Below are 14,871 nucleotides of genomic sequence, written 5' to 3' on the forward strand. Positions count from 1 at the left end.
TGCCCCAGAATGAGAGAGAAACTTGGTCCGGGCTTACTTTTTGAAGGATACATTTCAAAGGTTTACTGGACTATAAAAGGAAGGGGACAGGAAGAGTCAAAAGAAACCAAGTGCTTTGAGTTCTGAGTGTTGGGTCCTGGCCAAACATGCAGGAAGAATGACTGCGGTAAGAAAAATGTCTTTGAACAAAAGACTAGTTTGTTAAGTTGAATTTTAGTCTTGGAAGTGTATTTACTTTTGTTTGTTTGTAATCATTTCTAGCCTTATTCCTTATACTTGGTATCATTTAACCTATGTCCTTTTGTTAATAAACTTGTTTTACTTTTTCCATAAACCAATTCAGTCCTTTGATTGAAATGGAGGGTTTGTCAACCCCAATTAAGTTAATCAGCTGGTGTGTTCTGTCTCTTTAAAGGAACAGCAAACTTGATAAGGATTTGGGGGTGCTACAGTAAGAGGTGGTGAGCACTGAAGAGTAAGATGTCACTGAGGAACTTGGGAATTGGTGTTCACTGACTGTTACCCGATGAGGCAAGGTCTGGTCTAGCAGAATCCTGGAGAATTTGCTGGCAAGACAGACAGCTGGTGCGTCAGGGAGGTGACGAAGCTCTCATTTGCTGAGGCTAGTGGCTCAGAGCTCTGGGAACCCCAGCAGATTGTTGTACCAAGCCATGGACATTTGTAGAACCCATGAAGTTAGTGAAGTGAAGATCTGGGTTCTGAGGCCTGGCTTAAAGTTAAAATTTAGGTCACTATAGCTACAGCACTCAGGGGTGTGAAAAATTCATACCCCTGAGCACCATAGCTGTGGCAACCTACTCGCTTCTGTAGCTTCCATCAACCAAGCTACTGTCACTGGGGGAGGTGGTGTTCCTACAGTGAAGGAAAAACCCCTTTCGTCATTGCAGCTTGTGTCTACACTACGGGGTTATGCTGGCATAGCTACAGTGCCATAGGTATGCTAGTATAATACCCATAGTATAGACATGGAGTGAACTTGGTATGGAATGAGCAGAATCCCTATTGTATCATTTCAAAAAGAGAAAACTAGCAATGAAGGAAACCAGATGAGCAATTAAATAGTAATAGAGGGTTTTCTGAGAGGGAAGAAAAAAAATCCTATGCATGAGATGTGGTTGAGAACACGAGCCAAGAAGTAGCTCTGCATTTGGTGAAATACGCCATAAAGTGCAACAGAAAATACTGTTTTCCTAAAGGTACGGGGAGCAGTTAAAGCCAAAGGTATCCAAATTCTGAGAGAACATCAAGGCAGCAACACAGATCCCCTTGTAGGTACAGTGACTGTAGAGCAAACTATTTCAAATTGGCAAATACGCCTAAACATTAATGGCAGAGATGGATCCTTTAAATGGAATACTGAGACACCCTGCAGTGTTATTCCAAAGAAAATATACAATACTGTCGCTACAGAAGCGGTATAGAAATCTGAAGTAAAGCTTGTTTCAGATCAGAACTTAAAATGCCAGTATGAGGACAAGTAATAATTACAATTTATTTTAAAAAACAGACTCACTTAAATTTCCAAAGGATAAAGGCAGGTAAATTACCTGGTAGCCTGATCCTATCTCCGTTGAAAATAGGAATGTTGTGATTTACTTCAATGGTAGTAGTATTTGGCCCCTGTTTTAGGACTACAAATTGATCTAGACATGATTTTATTAGAAGTTGTTTCCTGTAACTGCTACAGAGCCCTCAAAGGAGTCCACTTAGAGAATTCTGAGACCAAGAAAGTCGGGATGGAGATTCCTATATTAAGACAGAAAAGTCATTAACTCTAAAGATCCATTCACAAAGGCAAATCCCATTTGTCTTAGCAGATAAAGTTAGAAACTGTAATTGATAATATAGAAAAGTTAGGAGTTACTGAAAAGATAGTACAACCTATAAACTGGATCAATTCTATGGCTATGATAGAAAAGACACGTAAGTCATGGATGTGCATTGCTCTATGTAATTTAAATAAAGCCATGAAATATGGACATTATCCAATAAAAACTACCAAGGAAGTGGCAACTAAACTTTCAGAAGCACAAATATTTTTAGTATTAGATACAGAACATGCATTCTGGAAAACAAAATTAGATGTGTCATGCTCTAAGCTAGTGACTTTTAACACAAACGTATTATAAATTGAAATGAATGCCATTTGGTATTAGTTCTGTCCCTGAGATATTTCAAAGAGTCACCGCAGATCTCTGAGGGATTATGAGGTGTTAAAGATATAGGGTAAGATTTTCAGCCCTGCTCCAGTACCTCTGGGGCCAGAGTGCTGTACAGAGGCATTAAAAGCCTCATATCTGGCTGGGAAAGGAGTTCCCTGGTATAGGCACTGCAGAGAAAGCTGTACTAGTGCCTCCAAGGATACCCTTGCAAACCCTATTGTAGGTGAGATATTGGAGGTGTGGCCAGGATTGCCACCTGTCCAGGTTTTCCCAAGATCATCTCTTTTTTGGGGTAGCTGTCCTGGGAAATCTGTAAGGGTGCTCACTACATGCTGGCAGCTCTCCAGCTTTATGGGCTCAGGGACATCCTGGATGGCGCACAGTTTTGTACCTCAGAGGTGGCAACTCTAGGTGAGACGATTGGAGGGCCATGTCAGAAGTAAGGCCACAACATTGCAGAGCTGCAGCTTGGCAAGCCTGCCATCACTGAGACAGGCCCTGAGGGCTGTTTAAGTTATGCCCAAGGCCTCTCCCACCTCTGGAGCAGTCCAGGATCAGGAGGGAGCAAGGTGGCCCAAAGACACCACAGCTCTTCTCCCTCCCCCACTCTGAGGGGAACAGTACAGAATCTCACCACTAATGTACTAGATTTGAATGTGGGTTAGTGATATTAAAGGAGACAACGGAAGGCTTAGGTGAGTATTGCTGAGAGCAAGTGAAAGATACTTAACACTGAATATTAAACAACCACAACAATTGGTCTAACAGAAGTCACCCCTGCATGACATAATTAGAGATTGATTACTGATTCAGATATAACAATAGCAATAGCTAAAATGCACACACTACAGGATAAAATAGATCCATGGAGATTTATGGGGATGTTAAAGCATTTAGTAAAATTAATTTCCAGTCTGGTCAATAGTGGCCAGGTTTTCAAAGGTATTTAGGCACCTGAAGAGGCAGATAGGGAAGTTGGGCACCCAGACACTTTGGAAAATCCCACTAGGCACCTATCTGCATCTATAGGTGCCTAAAGACAGTTGTAAATCTGACCCCAATCCTTTAAAGTAGCTGCTGGAAGATGGCATAACCTTGCATTGAGAAGTTAGATATAAGAGACATTTGAGCAACTAAAATGACAACTCACCAATTCACCAGGTTTAAAATAGTAGTATTTAACTAAGCCTGTTGCACTGTCAGTAGAGGTATCTGCCGAAAGAAGAAGTGCATAGTTTATGCCGGAGAAGTAATCAATTGCATTTGCCTGGAGGTTCCAGAATAGAACATGACAGCAATAAACTGTGCCTAAATTGAAGAGGAAATGATGACAATTGTATTTGGTTATCTTCAGTTCTGGCAATATATATTTACAGAAGCATCAGTAGACCCTAAAGATGCTGCTAAGTTTTGCATATGAGAAAGAAAAGAAACCAATCACAAAGTACTTGAAATTTTGTTTAAAAAATTCTTCATCTTTCGTACCAGTGAGAATTCAAAATATGGCATTGAGGCTGCAAAGATCTGATTTCTCAGAAAGAATATAGATAAGATGAGGAACTACACATTGCAAATTCCACTAGCAGGGAAGTAACCAGTTCAAGGCCACCCATAAAAGAAACTGATGAATATGAAATTAATGCAGTGAAGCACATGCCCATAATGACTTCAAAATTAGATTTCAAATTGAAACGCAAAAGGCCAGTTTTAAACCGAACCAGATGAAATTTTTAGGACAAACACTTTGTCAGCTGAAAAATGCAATTGTGGGTTAAATTCAGCAAGTAATTTTGGCTGAAAAAAACGAAAAAGCAAAAAGTTAAAAAAAGTCAAAATGTTTCATTTTGACATTTTCGAAATGAAACATTTCAACTTTTCATTTTGAAATGACATTTCATTTCAAAATTCAGTTAGCTTTATTTAAAAGAACAAGCAAAAAAAAAAAAAAAGGGTAAAAAACATCCAGAAGCTTATTTTGTTTGGCTTGAAACAATTTTTTCAGTTTTTCATGTTGGCCACTGAAACAAAAAATCAATTATTCACTCAACTCCAGTTTAAACAAACTGAAATTAACAATTTTACCTAGATGGCCTAAAAAAAAGCAAAATTGAGGTGGACCATGTCTTAACAAAAGGGGAAGGACTGGGGAAAGAAGATTAGAAACTCTTTGAGGCAGGGACCATATCTCCCCATATGTTTGTACAGTGGTCAACACAATGACACCTGATCCAATGACATCCTGATTGAGGCAAATGGGAGTTACCACTGTACCAACAGGCTATATTTAAGTGAGAAATTATTGTGGTTGAGATTTTAAAGGAGACTAAGGGAGTTAAGCACCCAAGCCCCAATGAGATTAATTTTAATAACTGCTCATTTAAATACATCTCTCTCATCAAGGTACTGGAGAATGTAAATAAAAGGCAAAAGGCATTGGGCCGGATTCTCAGTTACATTAAGGCCCCTTTACACTCCTCTGTTGATTTACATTGGCAGAAGGGGTGTACATGAGAAAGAGTTCTGTGCTGGGATGAGAGCTCAGATAGCTGATATGATTACTCCAACCAAAGCAAATACCAGCCTTACAGATACAGCCGAAAGAAAGGCAAAAGAAACAAAACTGTTACTATAATAGTATTGTAACGTTATTGACATGAACTGGGACTGTATAGATCATTGTTGCAACCAAGGTCCTGTAGTGGCACCAAATCTTGTATTAAGGGGGGCCAAATAAGGAGTCTAAGACAAGGTTATGGTTTGCTGGTTATGATTATGCTATCTGTATATGTGTATCATTTTTGTAGTTGAAGTTATGAATATTGGCTCTATATTGTATGTATTTCAAATTTATGCTATGCTTCTGGGTGACACCCCAGACAAGTTGGTGTCAGCACTGCCTAGGCTGCTTGATGGCCCATTAAGGACCATCAGCTATACAATTGACCCATTGAGAGAAGGCAGATACACCTTGTGACTCAGCAAGGTATGCAGGGTCATTCCTATGGACAGAACTCTGAGGTTTTTCATTCCATGTGATGGACAGCTTGTCCTTGGGACAAAGAAAGCAGAGACCACATGGCAAGAGACTGTAGCTAACGAAAGCTTATGCTCAAATAAATTGGTTAGTCTCTAAGGTGCCACAAGTCCTCCTTTTCTTTTTATAAAAAGCTGCTGCAGCTCCTCCATCTTGTCTTCAATCCTGCTTCATACCTCTGGAGGGACTTTGCTACAAACAGAAACTCTACACAAAGGACTGATGACCCATCCCAGCGGTGGATGTACTCCAGAGACTTGATTTGAACCTGCAGTTTATTCCATCACTACTACAAGCCTGAGCTAAGAACTTTGCCATTACTGTATGTAATTGATTCAATTTAACCAGTTCTAGCTCTCATCTATATCTTTTTCCTTTTATGAATAAACCTTTAGATTTTAGATTCTAAAAGACTGGCAACAGTGTGATTTCTAGGTAAGATCTAACTTGTATATTGACCTGGGTCTGGGGCTTGGTCCTTTGGGATCGAAAGAACCTTTTTTCTTTTACTAGGGCATTGGTTTTCATAACCATTTGTCCCCATAACACGTGGCACTGGTGGTGATACTGGGAAACTGGGGTGTCTAAGGGAATTCCTTGTGTGACTTGTGGTTAGCCTGTGGGGTAAAACCAAAGTCCTCTCTGTCTGGGGTTTGGTTTCCCTTAGAGGTGGAAAAACCCCAGCCGTGGGCTGTAACTGCCCTGCTTGAAACAATTTGTCCTGAATTGTCACTCTCAGTTGCATCCCGCCAGAACCAGCATCGTTACAAGTATACACAACCACTGTTCATCCTGACACTGAGCAGCCACTCTACCGGAGAACAGGTAGATAAGAGCTGGAAGCATTAAACCAGAACAGAGCCACAATCATATGCTGCGGAAACAGACAGAGGGAACCATCAGGCTATCCCAGATATCTGATGATGTTAACAACAAATTAAAAAAATTACAGGTGCAAATGTGATTGTGCTAGGAATAGGTAAGGGAATAAGAAACTGTACCAAAGCCAGCAGAACCATAAAAGGCAGCTGCATCCCCAAGGTCACCCAGTGCAGAATCACTGCAGGCATTGCCATCACAAGTGCAAATAGCGCTGGGTTGATGTCACAACACAATCCACCTGGAGTGAGTCATTTTAGTGGCAGTGTCCTGAAAAAACCATCCGGACACATATGGGACAGAAATAAACAATCACTGATTCCAATAAGTATTTCAAATCCACCAAATCTTTCTCCGCTATGTTATTTCAGAGTTGTAGGTATTGCCTTAGAGTCTCAGACTGATGAATTAAAATAATTTTAAAGGGTGTGGGGGAAGGAAGGGTGGGTATCAAATTACTAGTATGGGAATAACTGCAAATGAGATAGGGAGCATATCTTTGATGAGCTTCTGAGCATACCCAGTGTGAACTAGATATTTCCAGAAGCCTGAGGAGACTGACACTGAGCTGAGTGCTAGTTAAAGTGCAATGCCTTCTCTCCTGTAGCAAACCAGATGCCCAAGAGCTTTCTAAACATTACAGGGATCACTTCACCCTCCCAGTGAAATGCAGCTATCTCTGGGGTGGAACACTGCTGTTGTTGAACAGCCACACAACCCATCCATTCATGATAGGATGGAGAAGACTATGTTCAGCTGAAATGTAAAGAATCACTTTAGGAAGACAAAATGTAATTACCCAAGCTGGAATTTGCTGAGAGAACCGCTAATGTCCCGACTCTTTGGTAAAGTAGCAAGGGGTCTTTAAGGACCTTGAATGGTCAAGACCCCTGTTTTATGTCTCATCTGAGGGATGGAAGGTCCAGCAGTTCAGCCCCATGAGTACTCCACTGAGGCATTGCATTTAGTGCTGGTTCAGAGGGAAGAGTGTCCCTTACTGAATCACTCACTGTAGCACTCTGGGGTTCCCGAGGGAGGGAGAGCAGAGGTGTCTCCCATCCAAGTACTGATCAGGCCCAACGCTCTTTTGCCAGTGGCAATCTGATTCCAAAAGCAGCAAGACACAACACAGGATGGAAAAGGACCAGCTGGAAAAGGTCCAAGGTGGAGAAATATCCCGTGAACTCATCTTCTCCCTGCAATATCCCACACAATCACATCATATCTGCAAACATACAGCAAGGGAAATGAAAAGCCTGATAGAAAACCTTTGGGGACCTGGCAGCGTTGTTATAACTTGTCTGCCTCCCTACTACTCTGGCTCACCCATGTCACCAGGGACAGCAATGACCCTTTCAGCTGAAAGCAGAGCCAGGCTGCTGCACTGACTTGGCTGTTGAGCTCAAGCCCAGATGATATCCTCCTCAACTGGTCATTTATATATACTGTAGGCATTTCTATGGTGCTGTGACCATAGGTTCTGAGTGCCTTTCATGACCCTCCAGGATGCATTTAGAATAGATACAGGGTGCAAATAATCCTCAGTGGCCTACGTTCTCAGTGCTTGGGTGGGAGCCCTTTACTAAGGGTATATCTATATTACCCGCCGGATCGGCGGGCAGCAATCGATCCAGCGGGGGTCAATTTATCGCGTCTAGTCTACATGCAATAAATCAACCCCCAAGCGCTCTCCCGTCAACTCTGGTACTCCACCTCGGCGAGAGGCACAGGCGGAGTCGATGGGGGAGCGTCAGCAGTCGACTCACCGCAGTGGAGACACTGCAGTGAGAGATCTAAGTATGTCGACTTCAGCTACGTTATTCACATAGCTGAACTTGCGTATCTTAGATCGATACCCCCTCCCCTACCAGTGTAGACCAGGCCTAAGTATTTGCACTTCAAGTACTATACTGCCTCGAGGTAAGAATGGTCAAGATAATACTTAGTCCTGCCATGAGCGCAGGGGACTGGACTAGATGACCTCTTGAAGTCCCCTCCAATCCTACTATTCTATGATTATTTGTAGCCCACAAACTATCTGATGGCAGGTACTATTCTTAATTGCAGACCAAGCACTACACAACCACGGGTTACTGTGTACATATCAATTACTATAAAGCAGCAGGGTATTATTTATACAATAAATGCTACATAAAGCAGCAGGGCATTATGTATAGGGCAAGCAGTATAGAGTGGAATGGTATTTACTATACAGCAATGGTACTGTATTATTTACTCACCAAGTATTATACAGGGACAGGGTGGCATTTACATGCCAAGTTCTATGCAGGGGCAGGGTAATATTTAAAAACCAAATACTATACTAGGGAAGGGTATTATTTACAGGCCAGATTCTATGCAGCAGCAGCAGGGTGTAATTTCCAATAGAGGGAAAGGATATTATTTCCAAGCCAGTTAGGATAGAATGGAAGGGTAATCACTACTGTAGAGCATCAAGTATTAGCTACAGGCTAAATCCTATAGAGCAACAGGGTATTATTGACACACCAAATACTATACAGACCTAGGTATTATTTACAAGCTAAATAACAATAGCAGGTTATTATTTACGTGGGAACTATCCTATAATTTCTAATAACAGAACTACTTGGTTATTGCTGATCTTGAAAGTATGTTGCAGATCATGCAACGGTTATTAATTTTGGACCTACTGCCGCTTTGCTATAGTGCTGTAAATCTAGAGCAATCCATTGAAATCAACGGACCACCATGTGTAATGACCTGCAGGGGTCAGTATTTCTTATGCTGTTACAGGGTATTTATTGAGTAAATAAATGCAAGTTCCATGTAGGAAAGAGTTACAGATTACTCCACCTTCTGAACAGAGGCTCCAGGAGCAGATGCTGATGAAGAATAAGGACTCCAGATGGAGGGGACTCACTGTTCAGTTCCACCTGTTTCATGAAGTGCTTGTTCCCATCAGGTATCTTCTGACTCTTGCCCTTTTCAGTTTGCTGTCTAATCTCACATTGGATGTTTCCCTTGGTTGTCCTCAAGTGCCTTCTCTTGGAAGCTGTTCCGTTATCAAATTAAACTTCTTATCTAATCTAAAGTCCCTCTTCATTAATTTAAGGCTGTTACTCATTGGGCTGTGTCAGACAAATCCTCCCTTCCCTCTGTTTTTGCCTACATTATTGAAGACAAAGTCTCCGAGACCTCTGACTGATGCTAACCCATGTCATTCCAGAAGCCATAGGCACACAGGAAGTGCCATCTCAGATCAAACAAATGGTCCGTCTAAGCCAATATCCTGTCTCTGACAGTGGTCAGCATGAAAAGCTTTGGAGTGTAAAGCTCCCATCATGGAAAAATATGGAATAAACTGCTGAGGAGGAAGTTTCTTCCAACACTAGGCAGTAAGTGGTTGCCTTATGCCCTGGAGCATGACGGTTTTACGTTCCATATTTTTTCCTAATGTAAGCTAATTTATTGGCCATGATTCAACCGACAGTTTCAAGCCTCTCCAGCCTAACTATAGCCACTCCCTGCCCCACCAAATAGTTTCCTGTCACACATATTTTCTACCTAAAAGACAAGGAGGTTTTCTATGTCGGTCTTCACTTCATAAATGCTCCTTCATTTGTCCCCCTGATACTGCCTCTGCTAACACAAAGTGCCCTGCCACTGGGCTTTCTGTATAAGCACATGGGGCTATAGGAGAAAGGTCTGTATGCCTCATTTCTCCCAGACACATATTACACCAAAGTCCTTTTGAACAACCTTCACTCCAGTATCATTGCCTGGTAACACTATGATAACCGGGACCATCTTTTTGTTCTATTTGTACAGCACCTAGCGCAATGGGGCCCTGATCTATAATAATAACAAACACACCTCCCAGGCCCTATAGCACAGACCTCCCTTTCTCAAGACACCTCCTCACCAAAATCCCTTATAATAATAACCACACCTCCACATGGTGTAAGCCTTCCTGCTAACCAGCTTCAGGGTTAGCAGTGTTGATTATATTTTTTCACACTGGTTACATGACCAGTTTTGCTAATCTGGGGGCAGGGAGGGGAGAAAGGGAGGAGCCCACATATAGTTTATCTCAGAATTTTGCTCCTCCCCTAAGGTTCCTCTTACTGCAAGACACCTAGCTTTTCTCTAGCTTACATCAGAGTCCAGAATGCCGGCCTTAGTGAACTTCCATGCAGTGATGCCTTGGCTGGTGAAACTAATGATTGCAAATCAGAAAGTCCAAACCTAAAGCACATGCCACAGCCTCCCATTCCTCTCCGCTGTCACCTCTTCCTCTCAAAGTGACATTGCTCTGTCCCCTTCGCTTAGTCATCACCAATTGATTCCCAAACACACACTAGATTCTCCCCTCCCAAGGGTCTCTCTAGTGAGACACAGTGAAATGCAGCACCATGGAAAACATACAAACTCCACTAACAAGTGGCTTCAGCTGAGAACAGCAGGCATGGGTCTGAGAGCCAGCAACACCGAAGTTCTGTTCTATGCCCTGACTCTGACCCTCCTCTCCTGTTTTAGGAGAGTTACTTCACCTCATTCTACCTCAGATTTACCCATCTGCTAAATGGGGACAATAACATATCCACCTGCCTCATGGAGACTCATGAAGATTAATCAGGTAATGGGCTAAATCCATCTCTAATGTAAGTCCATTAAAATCAACAAAGTTCAAGCAGGGATGGGTTTGTAAAGTGGAGGAGGAAACTCTAGCAGCTGGAGAGAAGGCGCCTGCCTGCCTGCCAGTCAACAGCCTGGGGGTTTCCAAGCCAAGGCCCATGGAGGCTTTTGGGCATCATTTGGGATTGAAGCCAAATGTCCCACTATTCTCCCACACACACATACACACCCTGTGCCCTCTCTAGTCTGGACCAGCTTTGAGCAATGTGTGCAAAGGGCAAGCTGATCCCGAAGGAGATGCAGCATCTTACAGGGAAGAAGTGGAAATTTTTATTTAAAAACAAACAAACAAAGAAAAAACCCAGGCAAAGCCTCAACGTGAAGAGAATCTAAAAAGCTGGATGGTGACCGTTACAAATGCCTCCCCCCCACCACATCCATTCATGAGCCCAACAAAAAGCTTCTTTAGGTGTATACTGTAAGTCCATTGAAAGCGAGGGAGAGGGAGCCACTCACACACACACTCTCCCCTTGTACATGCAGCCGGAGCCCGCAGATCAGCTCCACACACAGGCTGAGCTGTTCTGCTCTTTCACAAGGAGGCTCTGAGTTTTTAAAAGTAAACTGTAAGGTTTCCGTTGTTGCACTGGGCTCAAGTATTTTTTTATATAACGGCTCCCTCTCTTTTCCTTCTCTCTCTCCCTTTCACCCTGTAAATGGCCCTGAATGTTCTGAGCGGCTCTGCAGTAGCTGAGCTCTGGCACTGTATGTGGTCCAGACCCTGCCATGAACACGGCTTTTGTTGTTGCTGCTGCTAGGAAGCTGGCTGTGAACTGCACACACAGACCGGTTTGTTTAGCGCATGGAAATTGGAGTGGGTGGAGGGAGACCAGGCAAGACTGGCATCATCTTGTGGGAGCAGAACACGCTGCTCGAACCCTGCAAAGGGAAGGGGGCAGATAGGGCAGGAGGGTGAAAGGGGAAAAGAGGCCTTGTTATGTTTAGAAGGATCCTGTTGATTTTTAAAATGGGACGGTGCAATTGAATAGCTGGCCACCGCCGCTGTAGCACCCAGCTGAATGCAGACATGCTTAGATCCTCCGCCGGTGTAAATCGGAGTAGCTCCAAAGAAGTCAATTGAAGCCAATTTACACTGGCTGAGGATCTGCACCACAGAAGGGAAATACTATAACACATTTGTTTCCCCCAGACTTCAGGTTACTGTATGAATCCCTGGTTAGATATCAGATCACTGAACAAGCCATGAATAACTTGGGTTCCCCCATCACTTATATATGTATTAATCTTTTCTTACATTGTTTTATTGGGTATTAGCCATTCTCCCCTGCCCCCCCACCTGCCCCGACACTTTATCTTCCCATTCTAATTACATAAGAGTGTAGTAGTGGTGAATTCCTATTTGTTCTGAAGATGTAAAGCACAGGTGCCTGCTAAATGTTATTTAATGCTCTTTCAAGATAGTCTCTCTCTCTCATGTTCCCTTTCCCCACTCCCTCACTTTCCTGTCTTCTCGGCTTTCTTTCCCCACTGATTGTCCAAGACTTTGTGCCGCTGTCAAGTAACTGCTGCTGTAGGTGGAGTTCATTACAGGGAACATTAAATAGTAGTTCCAGTGGAACAGATGGACCCCCCCACCCCCGCAAAGGCCGTGCATGTTACTGAGAACAGACAGCCGGTGTATGCAAATCTTCAGACTGCTCCAGCTGCCTGAATCCAGCCTCCAACCCTAACCTGAGAAGCATGTGAGCAAGCAACACCTTTGCTTCTACAGTATGTCTCCCTCCCCCGCCAGCACTCTGACACCAACTTGAAATGTCTCAGTGAGGGGGGAAATAACCACTTTGATCTGTCACTCTACAGACAGAATCAGTCGAGATATCTACTTATAGCAAGCATGGGAATTTAATATAAAAAAATCAGATTATGTGTGGTATAACTCATCCAGAGCAACCAGCAATGCCAAGGAAAGAGGATTAGTTTAGAGATACCCAAGCTTCCTACGGATCAAAGTTTGCTTCCCCAGATGTTAAAGTTGTAAATCAGCAACTCTTACTGGAATTAGGCCAGTAGCTCAACTTCCAAATTCGTGTGATGCCACTGGGTGGGAGAAGAGTCTGAAAAATCTACTAAGGTCAGTCCCCAAATGATTGTTTCCTCCCTCAGAGCCAAAGACCCTTACCTGGGTTTTACTGATCAGTTGTTTGAAAAAACCCTGAACAAATAAAAAAAACAAAAGCAGCAAGGAAGGCTCAGCAACCCCCCTTGCTATTGCCCTTTGGGAATTCTTTTTCATTTTTGCAGACTAAAACCAATGGCATTTGGTGAACGTTAAAGTTTACAAACTAAAGGTTTTAGTGCTTGGCCAGAAAGCTCAGAAGGAAAGAGTTAAACCGGGGCAGGCTTTCCGCAGCATTCGGTGGGAAGATTTTTATTTGGCATCAGATTTAAATGAAAACTTTTAAAAGCAATTAACTGATTTAAGGAGAAAATGCTGATAATGTTTGGGAGAAATGAATACATGAAGCCTGCACTCCCTGCAGACTATTGCTCAGAATAAACTCTGTCTGTGCATTCATTCAGAAAGAGAGGCAGGTCCTTAGAGAGGCTCTTAGCATCTCTGCTGCCTCTTTCACTACAGGTTGCTCAGTTCCAGCTGCCATGACTCTTACACGAGCAGTGTGCACACCTTCAGGATCCAATCCCTTTTTATTCCCATTGCTGGGATGAACTGATGTACCAGCCATCCCCTATGCAGGGATCAACAGTCCTTTAGCTAAGTTATTCCCTTTGCCCTCTATGGAACATCATAATAAATAATAATAATAAATAATAATAATAAACCCAGGTTAGGACATTTCTAAAGAAAAGAAAAAGCAGCGGCTCCTTCCCACAGTGCTCATCATCAGTGTGAGAACTGTCCTCGGTGCTCAGCTGCCAGCTGAAATCAGTCTTAAAGAGACATTCAGGGTTTAGGGGGTCGCTTGGGGGGGGGGGGGAGAACTAACCTCCCCTCCTCCACTCCCACCTGTTGATCTTGGCAGGGCTTTCTTTAAAACTAGACACTAAGCTTTCTTTTTTTTTTTTTGCTAAGGGAACCAACAAACTCAATACCTAGTTGCCGCTTCTGGCTGTAGGTTTAATATCCAGAAAGTGCTCCTGGCAACCTTGAACAATATTTACGTTCTAGGCAAACTTTTCTCTTGCTGGAGCTGTGCATGTGCGTGCATGGAACTTATTAGAGAAGTTTGGGATCACTCTGTTAGCAAATTCCCCCACATCCTCCAACCCCTGCCCACCAGGGAAACAACCAATCCAAATATCGGTACCCTGCTTCCTTAGGGCACTGAGGAAAGAAAAAGAAAGGTTAAAAAATACTAAAGCAGAGATGATGGATGAAAGTGCTATACGTTACCTTTAACAGTTCAGTGCAGTGTTTCAAGAATCTAAGTCCCATACACCTGGCTGCGAAGTTAGGTTTTCTCCTTTTTTGTGTTTAATAAGGAAAGGGCTTGCCACTTCTTGCTATTACTGTATGTCTTCTTCACAGCCTCCAGATGGGTCTTCTTCACAGTCCCCCCCAGAAGAAATCAAAATTCCCTGTGTGGTATGTCAGGTTCCTTTCAGACAGTGGCAGCAGGAGCAGCAGCACAGTTGAAGAGTACTATATGGGAGTGTGAAAAAAGAGAGACGGTTTGCAACATCAGACCATAGCTGCCACTGGCTGTAAGAGAGACCTTCAGACTCCTCCTGTCAGCCTCCTTAGATACCTCCTGGAATAGCTGGCAGATTACTAAGTGTATTGGATCCTCCTCAAACTCGCAGAGTAAAGGTAGGCAGGCATCCAGGGGAAATAACACATGGGCAGGGGGAAATAGGAGGGCTCTAGGACAGAAAGGAAGCCCAGCCTCTTGGAAAGTGGAAAAAAAGCAGAAAAAGAAAAGAAAAGATGACTTAAAAAAAACTGCAAAGGGAGAAAACTGAATGGGGAGGAGGGGATGGGGATTAAACATAGCTCTCCGGTTTGGAGCCAGCTAGACTGGGGACCACAAGTTGATAGAAAGGAATAGGTTAGGTAATGAGAAGAGAGAGATGCAGGGTTTATGCTGAATAAAATAAGAGAAAGCTAATTAAAGAGTG

General features: G+C 43.0%; 1 protein-coding gene across 3 annotated transcripts in view; it reads right to left on the reverse strand.

Annotated features, from left to right (window-relative positions):
- The window catches only part of ACAN (aggrecan), a 75,490-nt gene extending 60,922 nt beyond the window's left edge, over positions 1 to 14,568 (reverse strand). The window contains exons 1-2 of one of the 3 annotated variants that reach the window (XM_074966481.1): positions 3,334 to 3,383; positions 1,569 to 1,767 (exon numbers count right to left, since the gene is read on the reverse strand). The gene's annotated coding sequence lies outside the window, so the exon portion shown is untranslated. Of the gene's footprint in view, positions 1 to 1,568; positions 1,768 to 3,333; positions 3,384 to 14,146 lie in introns of those variants that run through there. The other 2 variants (XM_074966479.1, XM_074966482.1) reach the window with 2 other exon arrangements.
- Between the last annotated feature and the right edge of the window lie 303 nt (positions 14,569 to 14,871).

Source organism: Natator depressus, chromosome 10, assembly GCF_965152275.1.
Source record: "Natator depressus isolate rNatDep1 chromosome 10, rNatDep2.hap1, whole genome shotgun sequence".
Classification (NCBI taxonomy): domain Eukaryota; kingdom Metazoa; phylum Chordata; order Testudines; family Cheloniidae; genus Natator; species Natator depressus.